The 21137-nt window shown below is 50.9% G+C and overlaps 8 non-coding genes across 8 annotated transcripts; 6 read left to right on the top strand and 2 right to left on the bottom strand.

Moving 5' to 3' along the window:
- The first annotated feature begins 515 nt into the window (after positions 1 to 515).
- Positions 516 to 588, top strand: TRNAK-CUU (transfer RNA lysine (anticodon CUU)). The gene has a single exon. It is a non-coding gene; the product is annotated as a tRNA-Lys (tRNA).
- Positions 589 to 861: 273 nt separating this feature from the next.
- Positions 862 to 933, top strand: TRNAG-UCC (transfer RNA glycine (anticodon UCC)). The gene has a single exon. It is a non-coding gene; the product is annotated as a tRNA-Gly (tRNA).
- Positions 934 to 11461: 10528 nt separating this feature from the next.
- TRNAG-UCC (transfer RNA glycine (anticodon UCC)) lies at positions 11462 to 11533 on the top strand. Its single transcript has one exon. It is a non-coding gene; the product is annotated as a tRNA-Gly (tRNA).
- A 2902-nt stretch (positions 11534 to 14435) lies between these two features.
- TRNAK-CUU (transfer RNA lysine (anticodon CUU)) lies at positions 14436 to 14508 on the top strand. Its single transcript has one exon. It is a non-coding gene; the product is annotated as a tRNA-Lys (tRNA).
- Positions 14509 to 14781: 273 nt separating this feature from the next.
- Positions 14782 to 14853, top strand: TRNAG-UCC (transfer RNA glycine (anticodon UCC)). The gene has a single exon. It is a non-coding gene; the product is annotated as a tRNA-Gly (tRNA).
- A 2445-nt stretch (positions 14854 to 17298) lies between these two features.
- Positions 17299 to 17384, bottom strand: TRNAY-GUA (transfer RNA tyrosine (anticodon GUA)). The gene is given in 2 exon segments: positions 17299 to 17334; positions 17348 to 17384. It is a non-coding gene; the product is annotated as a tRNA-Tyr (tRNA).
- A 717-nt stretch (positions 17385 to 18101) lies between these two features.
- TRNAG-UCC (transfer RNA glycine (anticodon UCC)) lies at positions 18102 to 18173 on the top strand. Its single transcript has one exon. It is a non-coding gene; the product is annotated as a tRNA-Gly (tRNA).
- A 2445-nt stretch (positions 18174 to 20618) lies between these two features.
- Positions 20619 to 20704, bottom strand: TRNAY-GUA (transfer RNA tyrosine (anticodon GUA)). Its single transcript is given in 2 exon segments — positions 20619 to 20654; positions 20668 to 20704. It is a non-coding gene; the product is annotated as a tRNA-Tyr (tRNA).
- Positions 20705 to 21137: the final 433 nt, after the last annotated feature.

Genomic DNA, 21137 nt, shown 5'->3' with positions numbered 1-21137 from the left:
TGTAGAGATAAGAGATTGCCTTCTTTCTAAAAGGCAGAGACGCGGGGTGAAAAGCTCTTCCTTCGAGCCGGAATTGAACCAGCGACATAAGGATTGCTGCTTTGTCTCTACAGTCCTCCGCTCTACCAGCTGAGCTATCGAAGGGAACTGGAAAGTACCAGTGACACCTTGCATGCTAAGCCAGCGCCGTACACTTTGCATTTGACCTTCTCGGTTGAGGTATTGCTTGATGCCGCCTCGGCCGGAAAGGGCAAATGAATGACTTGGCAGATGTTATGTGGGAGGCTATGGCTTGATGTTTTGCACAGAGAGAAAAGGGTTTGGAATCAGCCAGCGCATTTTGTTGTGATCCTTCAAAGTCACAGCAAAAATGGTGATGTAGCGCCCTGACAGCAAGTGAACAGAGTAGTACTTGGAAGCGCATTGAGTTTAGCCAAAGGAATTATGTCGAAAGCTATCAAAAAGTCTGCGGACTCAGGTGGCTGTGAGAGGCCTTGAAGTGCAAAAGTGCTGTAGCCCGGCTAGCTCAGTCGGTAGAGCATGAGACTCTTAATCTCAGGGTCGTGGGTTCGAGCCCCACGTTGGGCGTGGGACACATTCCGTGTCCCTTTTGCCCGAGTGAAAGGCCTTTGCAAAACTTGTATCTCCAGTTCCTTCATGCGCACTGCACAATCACACCTTTACCGTATCTACTGGCTTGGCTTCCTTTCTCTCCACGAATGGGGAAATATTTCTAGCTGATCTTCCTAGTGGTCACTTGGTACGGCAGCGAATGGACCTTGCGCTGGAGGGGGTCCGTGAGTCAATGTCATGTGTGGCCTTAATTGTATAGAGGTAGCAGGATGCCTAGCCCACAGCCTTGCGTTGGTGGTATAGTGGTGAGCATAGCTGCCTTCCAAGCAGTTGACCCGGGTTCGATTCCCGGCCAACGCAATCTCCTTCTTTGCGCCCTTGACAAAATACCACAGGGCCCCAGGTCCTTATCAAAAGCTCCTTAGATGTCTTGCCTTAGTGACGACTGTGGAAATATTCCTCGGCATCCCAACAGGCTCCGGTCTCCTGCTTTAACTCGCTCGCGGGGTACAGCAGTATCAAGCAACAAGGTTCAGGCATTTCAACCACTGATTCCCAAAGAATCAACTCTGTCACACACAGCGTTTCTAAGTATCTGCCTACCATTCTAACACCCTCAACTGGCAAGATAATGCACCATTTGGAAGAATTCTAAAGAATGTGTCAACAAGGAATGTAGACTGAAGTTGGAGCCGGAAGAAACAATCACGTCCCATGATGCCATCGGCCTTTTCACTTGTATACACTTGGCAGAGGCTGTTGAGATTGTGGGAAACATCTGAAAGGAGGTAAGTCTCTTGACAGCCAAAAAGAACTAAAGCCTGACCAAGTGCATTCATTGCTGACCCTTGAGCCTTGAATTGTTCCATGGGGAAAAGACCAAGCCGTTTGTAAAGGCATGTGGATTCTACTTGGGTCAAGGTTAGAGCATCAGCACCCCACAAGCTTTTAGTGAACCCATAAAGTCAGTGGACAAATACATCAAGTGTACACGGGAAGAGGCACTGAATAGCAAATGCCCCCTTTTGGACGGCGTCTTACAAGGCAAGGAAGGGGCTGACTTGGGCATGGAGGTCTCCAGGAAACCTACCCACACAGACCGCTATCTGCCTTTTGACTCACACCACCACCCACTGGAACACGAGCTGGGGGTTCTTAGGACTCTGCAATATCCGGCTGACATGGTAGCAACCAAAAGAGTCTAAAGACAAAAGAACACAGATGCAACGCCACCCTTGCGAGGGACGCTGGCGTGTTTGCCCCGGTTTCCCTTGACTTCGCCCTGCAGCCAGGCACAGTGTATTTCTTCAGCCAAATACACACGCGCGCAAACGCTCCTTGCCTTCAATGACCGGACTAGGGGATGTTTGTTTTTGGAGTTTTCTTGTCGAGCTGGGGATAGGGATGGGGAATTGTAGTAGGATACTCCAAAATGAGAACTTTTCACACTGAAGACATCTAGCTGATCTCTTAGTTAAGCAGTATTGACGTCCTGACTGGCTTGAGGCCCTCAGGTCCACCCACCTGGGGCCTCATGGCAGCCGGCGCCAGGCGAGGCAGCCTGCCTCCAGCCCAGCTGTTCAGTCCTCTCCCAGGAAAGACGCTGAGCCCATGTGCTCGCAGAACATAAATGCCACTCCCAGCATGCCACAGGACTGCCCTCCCTTGCAACTGGCCAGGGCGGTATCCGTATTCACGCTGTTCATTTGCCTAGCCCCTACCCATGTTCTGGAAAGCTCTCACAGCTTCCTGAAGGCGGGAATAACTCAGACAAACTCAAACAACATCAGAGAATCATGAGCAGACCTGACTAATCCATGGCAGCACTCTGTTAAGCAGAATACCACACTGAATTTACCCGACAGCCTCTCTGGTAAGCAGAGACCAACTATACAAATCCTAGCGCATGACTAGGAGAGTGCTACCGTGACATCTCAGGAGGGCTTTGAAAGCTTGTGGCTACCCAGACTGGGTCTTGGTTAAAACCTCCGCAAGGTCAGGGAAACAAACTGGGGAGAAGCAGAACACTAGGAGAAATCTAGTCATCCCGTATGTAACTGGAGCGTCGGAAAAACTCAGAAGGATCTTTAAGAAACATTGCATCCCTGTGTACTTCAAGCCCAGCATAGCCCCGGGGCACACGCTTAGACATTGACACTATCTGTATTCCACGTTTTTAACACCTCTATCCAGGCGATTTGACAACAATTGAGGCCTTTGTGTCAGGGCAGGAGCTGAGGAACGGACAGGCAGGCCTAACAATGTAACGCACTGGCTGACGACAACCACCACCCACAGACCGAAGTCCCCCAGGGCGCGGAGTCTAAGTCCCAGGCTGCCCTTTACCAGGGCCCCTGATGGTGGGGATGGACTTGACGCAGCCAGGAACCAGGTCGCGGCCCCCGAGACACCTCAGCTGCGGTAATGGCCGCCGCCAATGGCGTGTAGCTGGTGGAAGAAACAAAAGAGTAGTCAGACAAGCCGGGGTCAACAACAACAGGACAAAACAGTACAGGACAGCAGACGAGAATCACAGGTCACAAGCCGGGTTCAGCAACAGAGGGTCAGATCAAAGGAGAATACAGAGAATAGTCAAGTCACAAGCCGAATCAGAATACCAGGAGAGTCACGAGAGTCAGAACAGAGTAATAGTAACACAAAGACACAAGTGCAAAGAGCATGTGCGGGCCACAGGCTTATATGTCATCAGCCACGCCCCTCTGGGGGGTGGACCTCAGAGACCTAAAGACATAAAAAGGATACCCATCATGCACAGCAGAATCCAAGATGGACGCCAGCACATGGAGTAACATAACCTCAGGGAAAAGGTAGGACCTTGACAGTACCTCCTCCTCAAGGGCCCCTCCCCCTCCGCGGCTCAACAAAAGGTTTCTGAGGAAAGCGGGTATGAAAAGCGCGGAGGAGGGCAGGAGCATGGACATCCGCGGAAGGAACCCAGGAACGCTCCTCAGGACCATAACCGCGCCAATGAACCAGGAACTGTAATCGACCGCGCACCAATCGAGAGTCCAGGATCCGGCTCACCTCATACTCCTCATGACCGTCAACCCGGACAGGACGGGGCCGAGGCAGAGAGGTAGTGAAGCGATTGCAGATCAGAGGTTTCAACAGGGAAACATGAAAGATATTGGAGATCCGCATCCCAGACGGAAGGGCAAGGGCATAGGCCACCGGATTCACTTTGCGGAGAATACGGAAAGGACCGACAAAACGGGGAGCTAGTTTGGATGTGGGCACCCGAAGATTGAGGTTGCGAGTAGACAACTACACCCGATCGCCGACCTGGTATGAAGGAGCGGGCAACCGTCTGCGATCATGCATAAAAGTGGCCACCCGCCCAAGTCTATAACTGGCTTATGAAGCAAGGACACATAAACAGGCATCACATAGTGAAAAAAAGGGGGAGAGAACAATGTTCTTGGACAACTTGCCAGCCAGCTTGCTAACAACCGAATTAACCTGTCTAACAGTATGCGTTTATAACAGGGGTTTAGTTAGCACACATTTGCAAATACATACGTAAGCCACAGAGCCACGACACGGCACCCTGATCATCTGTGGTCCTAACTCTAAAATTTGTGAGTCCCCATAGTAGAGGCACATGCATTTAATGGATAGATCAAGGGCAGGTGGACCTGAGGGAGCCACCCCTCTTAAAGGCAAAGGAGTGCACTGGACCCCAGCATGTAGCACAATGGCAACCAGGGCCCTAGTGCACCCACGTACCAAAAAACCAAACATGCATAAAAGTGGCCACCCGCCCAAGTCTATAACTGGCTTATGAAGCAAGGACACATAAACAGGCATCACATAGTGAAAAAAAGGGGGAGAGAACAATGTTCTTGGACAACTTGCCAGCCAGCTTGCTAACAACCGAATTAACCTGTCTAACAGTATGCGTTTATAACAGGGGTTTAGTTAGCACACATTTGCAAATACATACGTAAGCCACAGAGCCACGACACGGCACCCTGATCATCTGTGGTCCTAACTCTAAAATTTGTGAGTCCCCATAGTAGAGGCACATGCATTTAATGGATAGATCAAGGGCAGGTGGACCTGAGGGAGCCACCCCTCTTAAAGGCAAAGGAGTGCACTGGACCCCAGCATGTAGCACAATGGCAACCAGGGCCCTAGTGCACCCACGTACCAAAAAACCAAACATGCATAAAAGTGGCCACCCGCCCAAGTCTATAACTGGCTTATGAAGCAAGGACACATAAACAGGCATCACATAGTGAAAAAAAGGGGGAGAGAACAATGTTCTTGGACAACTTGCCAGCCAGCTTGCTAACAACCGAATTAACCTGTCTAACAGTATGCGTTTATAACAGGGGTTTAGTTAGCACACATTTGCAAATACATACGTAAGCCACAGAGCCACGACACGGCACCCTGATCATCTGTGGTCCTAACTCTAAAATTTGTGAGTCCCCATAGTAGAGGCACATGCATTTAATGGATAGATCAAGGGCAGGTGGACCTGAGGGAGCCACCCCTCTTAAAGGCAAAGGAGTGCACTGGACCCCAGCATGTAGCACAATGGCAACCAGGGCCCTAGTGCACCCACGTACCAAAAAACCAAACATGCATAAAAGTGGCCACCCGCCCAAGTCTATAACTGGCTTATGAAGCAAGGACACATAAACAGGCATCACATAGTGAAAAAAAGGGGGAGAGAACAATGTTCTTGGACAACTTGCCAGCCAGCTTGCTAACAACCGAATTAACCTGTCTAACAGTATGCGTTTATAACAGGGGTTTAGTTAGCACACATTTGCAAATACATACGTAAGCCACAGAGCCACGACACGGCACCCTGATCATCTGTGGTCCTAACTCTAAAATTTGTGAGTCCCCATAGTAGAGGCACATGCATTTAATGGATAGATCAAGGGCAGGTGGACCTGAGGGAGCCACCCCTCTTAAAGGCAAAGGAGTGCACTGGACCCCAGCATGTAGCACAATGGCAACCAGGGCCCTAGTGCACCCACGTAACCGTCTGCGATCAGCCTGGAACTTTTGGCGCTGAGCTGAGTCCCTCAAGGCCCTCTGGATCTGCCCCCATGAAGAACGCAGGGCAGCAAGATGGTTCTCCACAGCCGGAATGTCCTGTGGTGAGAACCTCTCAGGTTATACTGCGGGTTGGAACCCATAGTTGGCCATGAAGGGCGACATCCCGGAGGAGGAGTTGACCGCCGAGTTCCTGGCAAACTCTGCCCAAGGCAGGAGATCGGCCTAATCGTCCTGATGGTCTGAAATATAACATCGAAGGAATTGTTCTAAGGCCTGATTGGAACGCTCCGCAGCCCCATTGGACTGCGGGTGGTAGGCTGAGGAAAAGGAGAGACTAATACCCAACTGGGAGCAGAAGGCGCGCCAGAATCTGGACACGAACTGACTCCCGCGGTCCAAGACAATCACCTTAGGCAACCCATGCAGGCGAAAAATCTCCCTGGAAAAGACCGTGGCCAGTTCTTGCGCTGTTGGTAATTTCTTGAGTGGAATGCAATGGCACATCTTGGAAAACCGATCGACGATCATGAGGATGACCGTATGACCCCGAGACACCGGGAGGTCTACAATAAAGTCCATACCTAGGTGTGACCAAGGACGCTCCTCATTGGGAATGGGTTGCAGAAGACCCAAAGGGAGATGCCGTGGAGACTTATTCTGGGCACAGATCGAACATGCCGCTACATAAGAGGCAATGTCGGCACGGAGGGTTGGCCACCAGAATAAGCGAGAGACGACCCAACACAGCTGGTTCTTCCCCGGATGCCCGGCAGTTTTGGCGTTATGGTAGGTACGCAGCAGGCGGGTGCGCAATCCCTCGGGTACAAAACATCTACCCTCCGGCTTCCCGGGAGGAGCATCAGATTGAGCCGCCAAAATCTGCTCCCCAAGAGGAGAGGTCAGACTGGTGCGAATGGCGGCCAGGATCTGATCTGGAGGAATAACAGAGATTGGCTCAGAGTCTTCCCCTGACAACTCAGAGTATTGCCGTGATAACGCATCAGCCCTGACATTCTTGGAACCAGGCAAATAAGAAACCACATAGTTGAAGGTTGACAAGAACAGAGCCCATCTGGCCTGGCGGGGTGTCAATCTTTTGGCCTCCGAAAGATACGTCAGGTTCTTATGATCGGTAAGAATGAGGACCGGAACCGCGGAGCCCTCGAGCAGGTGCCTCCATTCCTTGAGAGCCAGAATGACTGCCAACAACTCCCTATCTCCAATCTGGTAGTTGCACTCTGCAGAGGAAAGCTTCCTGGAGTAGAACCCACAGGGAAGTAGGGGTCCATCGGGCGACCGACGTTGAGACAGGAGAGCGCCTACTCCCGTCTCGGATGCATCAACCTCAAGGACGAAGGGCAATCCAGGATTGGGATGAGACAGTATCATAGCCGACGCGAAGGCGGATTTCAGAGCCTCGAACGCTACGATGGCCTCGGGTGGCCACTCGTGAGGATTACTGCCCTTCTTGGTTAGGTCTGAGAGAGGCTTTGCCAGCGTGGAGAAGTTCCGGATGAACTTCCGATAGTAGTTGGCAAAACCCAAAAAACGCTGAATGGGCCGAAGACCATTGGGACGAGGCCACTGTAGAACCGCCGAAACCTTCTGAGGGTCCAGGGAGAATCCCTCCGCAGAAATGATGTAGCCTAAAAAGGCAACTTGGGATCGATGGAATTCGCACTTCTCAAGTTTACAAAAAAGTTCGTTCTCACGTAATCGTTGCAGCACCTGCTTGACATCCTGGATATGGGACTCCATGGAGGCAGAGTAAACCAGGATGTCATCCAAGTAAACTACCACGCACTGCTGCAACAAGTCACGAAGGACATCATTTATGAATTCCTGAAACACTGCGGGTGCGTTACACAACCCGAAGGGCATCACCAGGTATTCGTAGTGACCGGTTCTGGTGTTAAACGCGGTCTTCCACTCATCCCCCTGTTTGATCCGTACGAGGTTGTACGCCGCCCCAAGGTCAAGTTTGGTAAAGACTGTTGCCCCCTTAAGGCGGTCGAATACCTCAGTAATCAAGGGAATCGGGTAGGAATTCTTAGTGGTGATTCGATTAAGACCCCTATAATCGATACAAGGCCTCAATTCACCACCCTTCTTCTTTACAAAGAAAAAGCCCGCTCCTGCTGGGGAAGTAGACTTACGAATGTGCCCCCGGGAAAGCGCATCCGCAACGTATTCCTCCATGGCCTTATTCTCCGCAACCGAGAGAGGATACACCCTGACACGCGGAGGAGTGGCACCGGGTTGCAAGGATATGGCGCAGTTGTAAGGACGATGAGCAGGTAAGGCACCAGCGCGTACCTTATCAAACACGTCCTGGTACTCCCCATAATCAGAGGGCAACGCAGAGTCCGAGGAGGCACACAACACCTTAACCGGCCCACGGATGCACCCGGCCCCACACTGTGGAGACCACGGGAGAATCTCGGCTGTTTGCCAATTGAAGGTTGGATTGTGCATCTGGAGCCAGGGATACCCCAAAACCACCGAATAGTGCGGAGAAGAAATCACCTGGAAACAGGCCAACTCCCTGTGAACAGCCCCAATAGCTACTTCCACTGGCACAGTCTCGTGGGTAACCTGCGGTGGTTGCAGGGGCCTGCCATCTATCACCTCGAGAACCAATGGGGTAACTCGAGCCTGCAGGGGAATGGAGTGCTGGGCAGCAAACGAGCTGTCCATAAACAACCCGCTGGCCCCAGAATCTACCAACGCCTGGGCCGTCACCGAGCCCTCCGCCCAAGAGAGGACAACGGTGATCAGTGGCTTATCTCTGTGGAACACCGGGGACGAGGAGACTCCACCCAAGATCTGTCCCCGACAGGATCTCAGGTGCGAGCGTTTCCCGGACGGACCGGACAGGACTGCCGAAAGTGCCCACCAAGACCACAGTACAGGCAGCGACCCTCCCGACGCCGAGCGGCCCGCTCCCCCTCGGAAAGGCGAGCAAACCCCAGCTGCATGGGCTCACCACCAGACAATCCATCCCCAGGAGGCGTGGGAGGAGAGGGAGGAACGGGTGGGACAGAAAACGCAGGTGCCAGTCGATTGGAAGGCCTCCGCAGGCGTTCCTTGAGTGAAGGCCTCTCCCTGAGCCTGGTGTCAATCAGGATCAGGAAAGAGATGAGCTCCTCCAACACCACAGGCAGTTCCTTAGCTGCAATCTCGTCCTTCAGTGTGTCAGAAAGACCATGGGAAAACGCAGCCACCAGAGCCTCATTGTTCCAACCGACCTCTGCCGCCAGGGTACGAAACTCTATGGCGTACTCGGCCACGGTCCGTGAACCCTGATGCATGGTCATGAGCAGCTTGGCCGCCGAGGCGGAACGAGCCGGTACATCGAATACCCTACGGAAGGCATCGAAAAAACCGGAAAAATCTTGAATCACTGGGATTTGCCGAGGCCAAGGCCTTGTCTGAGAGTAGTGAAATTAGGAACCCAACCTTTGACCTCTCAGACGGGAAAGCGTGGGGTATTAATTCAAAATAAATACCCACCTGGTTGAGGAACCCACGACACTGACTCGGCTCACCCCCAAAGCGCTGTGGAAGAGGGGCAGAGCCAGTCATACCTCTGGGTGCCGCTGCTGCAGCCACCAAGGTGGTGGACGCAATAGGCGGAGAAGCAGCGGGAGAAACCACCGGAGTGACTACCGGCCTAATAGCACCAGGAGCAAGGTGTGCAGTGCGTGCAAGCAGAGTTTGCAACGCCTGAGCGAACTGATCCAACAGGTGATCCTGTTGATCGAGTCTGGCGACTAGCGTTGGGAGTGAAGGCGTGCCTGCACCGTCAGGGTTCATGGCACTTGTGTAATGTCAGGGCAGGAGCTGAGGAACGGACAGGCAGGCCTAACAATGTAACGCACTGGCTGACGACAACCACCACCCACAGACCGAAGTCCCCCAGGGCGCGTAGTCTAGGTCCCAGGCTCCCCTTCACCAGGGCCCCTGATGGTGGGGATGGACTTGACGCAGCCAGGAACCAGGTCGCGGCCCCCGAGACACCTCAGCTGCGGTAATGGCCGCCGCCAATGGCGTGTAGCTGGTGGAAGAAACAAAAGAGTAGTCAGACAAGCCGGGGTCAACAACAACAGGACAAAACAGTACAGGACAGCAGATGAGAATCACAGGTCACAAGCCGGGTTCAGCAACAGAGGGTCAGATCAAAGGAGAATACAGAGAATAGTCAAGTCACAAGCCGAATCAGAATACCAGGAGAGTCACGAGAGTCAGAACAGAGTAATAGTAACACAAAGACACAAGACACAAGTGCAAAGAGCATGTGCGGGCCACAGGCTTATATGTCATCAGCCACGCCCCTCTGGGGGGTGGACCTCAGAGACCTAAAGACATAAAAAGGATACCCATATTGCACAGCAGAATCCAAGATGGACGCCAGCACATGGAGTAACATAACCTCAGGGAAAAGGTAGGACCTTGACACTTTGGCCATGTCAATCTAGGCACTTTTAGCTATGCAGGCTTCCTGACACCAACAATGGGATCATGTAAGGTGAAAAAAGGTGCTTCCACAATTCTCACACATCCCCTGGTGTTCAGGTGTGAATAGAAATGCTGGGGTTTGTTCCTGAGACTCAGCGGAAGCCAAGAAGTGGCTTGACTAAACTATGAAAGATCTTGAACATTCCAGAAGAAGAGCAATTGATTGTGACATTATTCTAGTCCGTTTTCAAGGAATGTCTCGAGTGAATGGTTAATCGTCAGCCGTGTGAGACAAGCCAAAGGACGCTATTTGTCTTCTTAGGTTAGGGTGAGACTTGGCAGCAGGCCCTGCTAAGGTAAAGAGAAAGCACGAGCGTCCCTGGGTGGGCTTGAACCACCAACCTTTCGGTTAACAGCCGAACGTGCTAACCGATTGCGCCACAGAGACCACATGACAAGTGTGCTTGAGCTGGCCCAAAGGAGACATGAAAGATGAACTGAAGGTGCCTAAAAAGCTTCCCAATTGCACATTTGTAGAGATAAGAGATTGCCTTCTTTCTAAAAGGCAGAGACGCGGGGTAAAAAGCTCTTCCTTCGAGCCGGAATTGAACCAGTGACCTAAGGATTGCTGCTTTGTCTCTACAGTCCTCCACTCTATCAGCTGAGCTATCGAAGGGAACTGGGAAGAGCACGTGACACCTTGCATGCTAAGCCAGCGCCGTACACTTTGCATTTGACCTTCTCGGTTGAGGTATTGCTTGATGCCGCCTCGGCCGGAAAGGGCAAATGAATGACTTGGCAGATGTTATGTGGGAGGCTACGGCTTGATGTTTTGCACAGAGAGAAAAGGGTTTGGAATCAGCCAGCGCATTTTGTTGTGATCCTCCAAAGTCACAGCAAAAATGGTGATGTAGCGCCCTGACAGCAAGTGAACAGAGTAGTACTTGGAAGCGCATTGAGTTTAGCCAAAGGAATTATGTCGAAAGCTATCAAAAAGTCTGCGGACTCAGGTGGCTGTGAGAGGCCTTGAAGTGCAAAAGTGCTGTAGCCCGGCTAGCTCTGTCGGTAGAGCATGAGACTCTTAATCTCAGGGTCGTGGGTTCGAGCCCCACGTTGGGCGTGGGACACATTCCGTGTCTGTTTTGCCCGAGTGAAAGGCCTTTGCAAAACTTGTATCTCCAGTTCCTTCATGCGCACTGCACAATCACACCTTTACCGTATCTACTGGCTTGGCTTCCTTTCTCTCCACGAATGGGGAAATATTTCTAGCTGATCTTCCTAGTGGTCACTTGGTACGGCAGCGAATGGACCTTGCGCTGGAGGGGGTCCGTGAGTCAATGTCATGTGTGGCTTTAATTGTATAGAGGTAGCAGGATGCCTGGCGCACAGCCTTGCGTTGGTGGTATAGTGGTGAGCATAGCTGCCTTCCAAGCAGTTGACCCGGGTTCGATTCCCGGCCAACGCAATCTCCTTCTTTGCGCCCTTGACAAAATACCACAGGGCCCCAGGTCCTTATCAAAAGCTCCTTAGATGTCTTGCCTTAGTGACAACTGTGGAAATATTCCTCGGCATCCCAACAGGCTCCGTCCTCCTGCTTTAACTCGCTCGCGGGGTACAGCAGTATCAAGCAACAAGGTTCAGGCATTTCAACCACTGATTCCCAAAGAATCAACTCTGTCACACACAGCGTTTCTAAGTATCTGCCTACCATTCTAACACCCTCAACTGGCAAGATAATGCACCATTTGGAAGAATGCTAAAGAATGTGTCAACAAGGAATGTAGACTGAAGTTGGAGCCGGAAGAAACAATCACGTCCCATAATGCCATCGGCCTTTTCACTTGTATACACTTGGCAGAGGCTGTTGAGATTGTGGGAAACATCTGAAAGGAGGTACGTCTCTTGACAGCCAAAAAGAACTAAAGCCTGACCAAGTGCATTCATTGCTGACCCTTGAGCCTTGAATTGTTCCATGGGGAAAAGACCAAGCCGTTTGTAAAGGCATGTGGATTCTACTTGGGTCAAGATTAGAGCATCAGCACCCCACAAGCTTTTAGTGAACCCATAAAGTCAGTGGACAAATACATCAAGTGTACACGGGAAGAGGCACTGAATAGCAAATGCCCCCTTTTGGACGGCGTCTTACAAGGCAAGGAAGGGGCTGACTTGGGCATGGAGGTCTCCAGGAAACCTACCCATACAGACCACTATCTGCCTTTGGACTCACACCACCACCCACTGGAACACAAGCTGGGGGTTCTTAGGAGTCTGCAATATCCGGCTGACATGGTAGCAACCAAAAGAGTCTAAAGACAAAAGAACACAGATGCAACGCCACCCTTGCGAGGGACGCTGGCGTGTTTGCCCCGGTTTCCCTTGACTTCGCCCCGCAGCCAGGCACAGTGTATTTCTTCAGCCAAATACACACGCGCGCAAACGCTCCTTGCCTTCAATGACCGGACTAGGGGATGTTTGTTTTTGGAGTTTTCTTGTCGAGCTGGGGATAGGGATGGGGAATTGTAGTAGGATACTCCAAAATGAGAATTTTTCACACTGAAGACATCTAGCTGATCTCTTAGTTAAGCAGAATTGACGTCCTGACTGGCTTGAGGCCCTCAGGTCCACCCACCTGGGGCCTCATGGCAGCCGGCGCCAGGCGAGGCAGCCTGCCTCCAGCCCAGCTGTTCAGTCCTCTCCCAGGAAAGATGCTGAGCCCATGTGCTCGCAGAACATAAATGCCACTCCTAGCATGCCACAGGACTGCCCTCCCTTGCAACTGGCCAGGGCGGTATCCGTATTCACGCTGTTCATTTGCCTAGCCCCTACCCATGTTCTGGAAAGCTCTCACAGCTTCCTGAAGGCGGGAATAACTCAGACAAACTCAAACAACATCAGAGAATCATGAGCAGACCTGACTAATCCATGGCAGCACTCTGTTAAGCAGAATACCACACTGAATTTACCCGACAACCTCTCTGGCAAGCAGAGGCCAACTATACAAATCCTAGCGCATGACTAGGAGAGTGCTACCGTGACATCTGAGGAGGGCTTTGAAAGCTTGTTGCTACCCAGACTGGGTCTTGGTTAAAACCTCCGCAAGGTCAGGGAAACAAACTGGGGAGAAGCAGAACACTAGGAGAAATCTAGTCATCCCGTATGTAACTGGAGCGTCGGAAAAACTCAGAAGGATCTTTAAGAAACATTGCATCCCTGTGTACTTCAAGCCCAGCATAGCCCCGGGGCACACGCTTAAACATTGACACTATCTGTATTCCACGTTTTTAACACCTCTATCCAGTCGATTTGACAACAATGGAGGCCTTTGGCCATGTCAATCTAGGCACTTTTAGCTATGCATGCTTCCTGACATCAACAATGGGATCATGTAAGGTGAAAAAAGGTGCTTCCACAATTCTCACACATCCCCTGGTGTTCAGGTGTGAATAGAAATGCTGGGGTTTGTTCCTGAGACTCAGCGGAAGCGAAGAAGTGGCTTGACTAAACTATGAAAGATCTTGAACATTCCAGAAGAAGAGCAATTGATTGTGACATATTTCTAGTCCGTTTTCAAGGAATGTCTCGAGTGAATGGTTAATCGTCAGCCGTGTGAGACAAGCCAATGGACGCTATTTGTCTTCTTAGGTTAGGGTGAGACTTGGCAGCGGGCCCTGCTAAGGTAAAGAGAAAGCACGAGCGTCCCTGGGTGGGCTTGAACCACCAACTTTTCGGTTAACAGCCGAACACGCTAACCGATTGCGCCACAGAGACCACACGACAAGTGTGCTTGAGCTGGCCCAAAGGAGACATGAAAGATGAACTGAAGGTGCCTAAAAAGCTTCCCAATTGCACATTTGTAGAGATAAGAGATTGCCTTCTTTCTAAAAGGCAGAGACGCGGGGTAAAAAGCTCTTCCTTCGAGCCGGAATTGAACCAGTGACCTAAGGATTGCTGCTTTGTCTCTACAGTCCTCCACTCTATCAGCTGAGCTATCGAAGGGAACTGAGAAGAGCACGTGACACCTTGCATGCTAAGCCAGCGCCGTACACTTTGCATTTGACCTTCTCGGTTGAGGTATTGCTTGATGCCGCCTCGGCCGGAAAGGGCAAATGAATGACTTGGCAGATGTTATGTGGGAGGCTACGGCTTGATGTTTTGCACAGAGAGAAAAGGGTTTGGAATCAGCCAGCGCATTTTGTTGTGATCCTCCAAAGTCACAGCAAAAATGGTGATGTAGCGCCCTGACAGCAAGTGAACAGAGTAGTACTTGGAAGCGCATTGAGTTTAGCCAAAGGAATTATGTCGAAAGCTATCAAAAAGTCTGCGGACTCAGGTGGCTGTGAGAGGCCTTGAAGTGCAAAAGTGCTGTAGCCCGGCTAGCTCAGTCGGTAGAGCATGAGACTCTTAATCTCAGGGTCGTGGGTTCGAGCCCCACGTTGGGCGTGGGACACATTCCGTGTCCGTTTTGCCCGAGTGAAAGGCCTTTGCAAAACTTGTATCTCCAGTTCCTTCATGCGCACTGCACAATCACACCTTTACCGTATCTACTGGCTTGGCTTCCTTTCTCTCCACGAATGGGGAAATATTTCTAGCTGATCTTCCTAGTGGTCACTTGGTACGGCAGCGAATGGACCTTGCGCTGGAGGGGGTCCGTGAGTCAATGTCATGTGTGGCTTTAATTGTATAGAGGTAGCAGGATGCCTGGCGCACAGCCTTGCGTTGGTGGTATAGTGGTGAGCATAGCTGCCTTCCAAGCAGTTGACCCGGGTTCGATTCCCGGCCAACGCAATCTCCTTCTTTGCGCCCTTGACAAAATACCACAGGGCCCCAGGTCCTTATCAAAAGCTCCTTAGATGTCTTGCCTTAGTGACAACTGTGGAAATATTCCTCGGCATCCCAACAGGCTCCGGCCTCCTGCTTTAACTCGCTCGCGGGGTACAGCAGTATCAAGCAACAAGGTTCAGGCATTTCAACCACTGATTCCCAAAGAATCAACTCTGTCACACACAGCGTTTCTAAGTATCTGCCTACCATTCTAACACCCTCAACTGGCAAGATAATGCACCATTTGGAAGAATGCTAAAGAATGTGTCAACAAGGAATGTAGACTGAAGTTGGAGCCGGAAGAAACAATCACGTCCCATAATGCCATCGGCCTTTTCACTTGTATACACTTGGCAGAGGCTGTTGAGATTGTGGGAAACATCTGAAAGGAGGTACGTCTCTTGACAGCCAAAAAGAACTAAAGCCTGACCAAGTGCATTCATTGCTGACCCTTGAGCCTTGAATTGTTCCATGGGGAAAAGACCAAGCCGTTTGTAAAGGCATGTGGATTCTACTTGGGTCAAGATTAGAGCATCAGCACCCCACAAGCTTTTAGTGAACCCATAAAGTCAGTGGACAAATACATCAAGTGTACACGGGAAGAGGCACTGAATAGCAAATGCCCCCTTTTGGACGGCGTCTTACAAGGCAAGGAAGGGGCTGACTTGGGCATGGAGGTCTCCAGGAAACCTACCCACACAGACCGCTATCTGCCTTTGGACTCACACCACCACCCACTGGAACACAAGCTGGGGGTTCTTAGGAGTCTGCAATATCCGGCTGACATGGTAGCAACCAAAAGAGTCTAAAGACAAAAGAACACAGATGCAACGCCACCCTTGCGAGGGACGCTGGCGTGTTTGCCCCGGTTTCCCTTGACTTCGCCCCGCAGCCAGGCACAGTGTATTTCTTCAGCCAAATACACACGCGCGCAAACGCTCCTTGCCTTCAATGACCGGACTAGGGGATGTTTGTTTTTGGAGTTTTCTTGTCGAGCTGGGGATAGGGATGGGGAATTGTAGTAGGATACTCCAAAATGAGAATTTTTCACACTGAAGACATCTAGCTGATCTCTTAGTTAAGCAGAATTGACGTCCTGACTGGCTTGAGGCCCTCAGGTCCACCCACCTGGGGCCTCATGGCAGCCGGCGCCAGGCGAGGCAGCCTGCCTCCAGCCCAGCTGTTCAGTCCTCTCCCAGGAAAGATGCTGAGCCCATGTGCTCGCAGAACATAAATGCCACTCCTAGCATGCCACAGGACTGCCCTCCCTTGCAACTGGCCAGGGCGGTATCCGTATTCACGCTGTTCATTTGCCTAGCCCCTACCCATGTTCTGGAAAGCTCTCACAGCTTCCTGAAGGCGGGAATAACTCAGACAAACTCAAACAACATCAGAGAATCATGAGCAGACCTGACTAATCCATGGCAGCACTCTGTTAAGCAGAATACCACACTGAATTTACCCGACAACCTCTCTGGCAAGCAGAGGCCAACTATACAAATCCTAGCGCATGACTAGGAGAGTGCTACCGTGACATCTGAGGAGGGCTTTGAAAGCTTGTTGCTACCCAGACTGGGTCTTGGTTAAAACCTTCGCAAGGTCAGGGAAACAAACTGGGGAGAAGCAGAACACTAGGAGAAATCTAGTCATCCCGTATGTAACTGGAGCGTCGGAAAAACTCAGAAGGATCTTTAAGAAACATTGCATCCCTGTGTACTTCAAGCCCAGCATAGCCCCGGGGCACACGCTTAAACATTGACACTATCTGTATTCCACGTTTTTAACACCTCTATCCAGTCGATTTGACAACAATGGAGGCCTTTGGCCATGTCAATCTAGGCACTTTTAGCTATGCATGCTTCCTGACATCAACAATGGGATCATGTAAGGTGAAAAAAGGTGCTTCCACAATTCTCACACATCCCCTGGTGTTCAGGTGTGAATAGAAATGCTGGGGTTTGTTCCTGAGACTCAGCGGAAGCGAAGAAGTGGCTTGACTAAACTATGAAAGATCTTGAACATTCCAGAAGAAGAGCAATTGATTGTGACATATTTCTAGTCCGTTTTCAAGGAATGTCTCGAGTGAATGGTTAATCGTCAGCCGTGTGAGACAAGCCAATGGACGCTATTTGTCTTCTTAGGTTAGGGTGAGACTTGGCAGCGGGCCCTGCTAAGGTAAAGAGAAAGCACGAGCGTCCCTGGGTGGGCTTGAACCACCAACTTTTCGGTTAACAGCCGAACGCGCTAACCGATTGCGCCACAGAGACCACACGACAAGTGTGCTTGAGCTGGCCCAAAGGAGACATGAAAGATGAACTGAAGGTGCCTAAAAAGCTTCCCAATTGCACATTTGTAGAGATAAGAGATTGCCTTCTTTCTAAAAGGCAGAGACGCGGGGTAAAAAGCTCTTCCTTCAAGCCGGAATTGAACCAGCGACCTAAGGATTGCTGCTTTGTCTCTACAGTCCTCCGCTCTACCAGCTGAGCTATCGAAGGGAACTGGGAAGAGCACATGACACCTTGCATGCTAAGCCAGCGCCGTACACTTTGAATTTGACCTTCTCGGTTGAGGTATTGCTTGATGCCGCCTCGGCCGGAAAGGGCAAATGAATGACTTGGCAGATGTTATGTGGGAGGCTACGGCTTGATGTTTTGCACAGAGAGAAAAGGGTTTGGAATCAGCCAGCGCATTTTGTTGTGATCCTCCAAAGTCACAGCAAAAATGGTGATGTAGCGCCCTGACAGCAAGTGAACAGAGTAGTACTTGGAAGCGCATTGAGTTTAGCCAAAGGAATTATGTTGAAAGCTAGCAAAAAGTCTGCAGGCTCAGGTGGCTGTGAGAGGCCTGGAGAAGCAAACGTGCTGTAGCCCGGCTAGCTCAGTCGGTAGAGCATGAGTCTCTTAATCTCAGGGTTGTGGGTTCGAGCCCCACGTTGGGCGTGGGACACGTTCTGTGTCCCTTTTGCCCGAGTGAAAGGCCTTTGCAAAACTTGTATCTCCAGTTCCTTCATGCGCACTGCACAATCACACCTTTACCGTATCTACTGGCTTGGCTTCCTTTCTCTCCACGAATGGGGAAATATTTCTAGCTCATCTTCCTAGTGGTCACTTGGTACGGCAGCGAATGGACCTTGCGCTGGAGGGGGTCCGTGAGTCAATGTCATGTGTGGCTTTAATTGTATAGAGGTAGCAGGATGCCTGGCGCACAGCCTTGCGTTGGTGGTATAGTGGTGAGCATAGCTGCCTTCCAAGCAGTTGACCCGGGTTCGATTCCCGGCCAACGCAATCTCCTTCTTTGCGCCCTTGACAAAATACCACAGGGCCCCAGGTCCTTATCAAAAGCTCCTTAGATGTCTTGCCTTAGTGTCAACTGTGGAAATATTCCTCGGCATCCCAACAGGCTCCGGCCTCCTGCTTTAACTCGCTCGCGGGGTACAGCAGTATCAAGCAACAAGGTTCAGGCATTTCAACCACTGATTCCCAAAGAATCAACTCTGTCACACACAGCGTTTCTAAGTATCTGCCTACCATTCTAACACCCTCAACTGGCAAGATAATGCACCATTTGGAAGAATGCTAAAGAATGTGTCAACAAGGAATGTAGACTGAAGTTGGAGCCGGAAGAAACAATCACGTCCCATAATGCCATCGGCCTTTTCACTTGTATACACTTGGCAGAGGCTGTTGAGATTGTGGGAAACATCTGAAAGGAGGTACGTCTCTTGACAGCCAAAAAGAACTAAAGCCTGACCAAGTGCATTCATTGCTGACCCTTGAGCCTTGAATTGTTCCATGGGGAAAAGACCAAGCCGTTTGTAAAGGCATGTGGATTCTACTTGGGTCAAGATTAGAGCATCAGCACCCCACAAGCTTTTAGTGAACCCATAAAGTCAGTGGACAAATACATCAAGTGTACACGGGAAGAGGCACTGAATAGCAAATGCCCCCTTTTGGACGGCGTCTTACAAGGCAAGGAAGGGGCTGACTTGGGCATGGAGGTCTCCAGGAAACCTACCCACACAGACCGCTATCTGCCTTTGGACTCACACCACCACCCACTGGAACACAAGCTGGGGGTTCTTAGGAGTCTGCAATATCCGGCTGACATGGTAGCAACCAAAAGAGTCTAAAGACAAAAGAACACAGATGCAACGCCACCCTTGCGAGGGACGCTGGCGTGTTTGCCCCGGTTTCCCTTGACTTCGCCCCGCAGCCAGGCACAGTGTATTTCTTCAGCCAAATACACACGCGCGCAAACGCTCCTTGCCTTCAATGACCGGACTAGGGGATGTTTGTTTTTGGAGTTTTCTTGTCGAGCTGGGGATAGGGATGGGGAATTGTAGTAGGATACTCCAAAATGAGAATTTTTCACACTGAAGACATCTAGCTGATCTCTTAGTTAAGCAGAATTGACGTCCTGACTGGCTTGAGGCCCTCAGGTCCACCCACCTGGGGCCTCATGGCAGCCGGCGCCAGGCGAGGCAGCCTGCCTCCAGCCCAGCTGTTCAGTCCTCTCCCAGGAAAGATGCTGAGCCCATGTGCTCGCAGAACATAAATGCCACTCCTAGCATGCCACAGGACTGCCCTCCCTTGCAACTGGCCAGGGCGGTATCTGTATTCACGCTGTTCATTTGCCTAGCCCCTACCCATGTTCTGGAAAGCTCTCACAGCTTCCTGAAGGCGGGAATAACTCAGACAAACTCAAACAACATCAGAGAATCATGAGCAGACCTGACTAATCCATGGCAGCACTCTGTTAAGCAGAATACCACACTGAATTTACCCGACAACCTCTCTGGCAAGCAGAGGCCAACTATACAAATCCTAGCGCATGACTAGGAGAGTGCTACCGTGACATCTGAGGAGGGCTTTGAAAGCTTGTTGCTACCCAGACTGGGTCTTGGTTAAAACCTCCGCAAGGTCAGGGAAACAAACTGGGGAGAAGCAGAACACTAGGAGAAATCTAGTCATCCCGTATGTAACTGGAGCGTCGGAAAAACTCAGAAGGATCTTTAAGAAACATTGCATCCCTGTGTACTTCAAGCCCAGCATAGCACCGGGGCACACGCTTAAACATTGACACTATCTGTATTCCACGTTTTTAACACCTCTATCCAGTCGATTTGACAACAATGGAGGCCTTTGGCCATGTCAATCTAGGCACTTTTAGCTATGCATGCTTCCTGACATCAACAATGGGATCATGTAAGGTGAAAAAAGGTGCTTCCACAATTCTCACACATCCCCTGGTGTTCAGGTGTGAATAGAAATGCTGGGGTTTGTTCCTGAGACTCAGCGGAAGCGAAGAAGTGGCTTGACTAAACTATGAAAGATCTTGAACATTCCAGAAGAAGAGCAATTGATTGTGACATATTTCTAGTCCGTTTTCAAGGAATGTCTCGAGTGAATGGTTAATCGTCAGCCGTGTGAGACAAGCCAATGGACGCTATTTGTCTTCTTAGGTTAGGGTGAGACTTGGCAGCGGGCCCTGCTAAGGTAAAGAGAAAGCACGAGCGTCCCTGGGTGGGCTTGAACCACCAACTTTTCGGTTAACAGCCGAACGCGCTAACCGATTGCGCCACAGAGACCACACGACAAGTGTGCTTGAGCTGGCCCAAAGGAGTCATGAAAGATGAACTGAAGGTGCCTAAAAAGCTTCCCAATTGCACATTTGTAGAGATAAGAGATTGCCTTCTTTCTAAAAGGCAGAGACGCGGGGTAAAAAGCTCTTCCTTCGAGCCGGAATTGAACCAGCGACCTAAGGATTGCTGCTTTGTCTCTACAGTCCTCCGCTCTACCAGCTGAGCTATCAAAGGGAACTGGGAAGAGCACATGACACCTTGCATGCTAAGCCAGCGCCGTACACTTTGAATTTGACCTTCTCGGTTGAGGTATTGCTTGATGCCGCCTCGGCCGGAAAGGGCAAATGAATGACTTGGCAGATGTTATGTGGGAGGCTACGGCTTGATGTTTTGCACAGAGAGAAAAGGGTTTGGAATCAGCCAGCGCATTTTGTTGTGATCCTCCAAAGTCACAGCAAAAATGGTGATGTAGCGCCCTGACAGCAAGTGAACAGAGTAGTACTTGGAAGCGCATTGAGTTTAGCCAAAGGAATTATGTTGAAAGCTAGCAAAAAGTCTGCAGGCTCAGGTGGCTGTGAGAGGCCTGGAGGAGCAAACATGCTGTAGCCCGGCTAGCTCAGTCGGTAGAGCATGAGTCTCTTAATCTCAGGGTTGTGGGTTCGAGCCC

Source organism: Staurois parvus, unplaced genomic scaffold (genome assembly GCF_062004578.1).
Source record: "Staurois parvus isolate SC_StPar_1 unplaced genomic scaffold, SC_StPar_1.0 ptg002181l, whole genome shotgun sequence".
Lineage (NCBI taxonomy): Eukaryota > Metazoa > Chordata > Amphibia > Anura > Ranidae > Staurois > Staurois parvus.
Note: the sequence above shows the minus strand (reverse complement) of the source record. Positions and strands in the feature narration are given on the sequence as shown.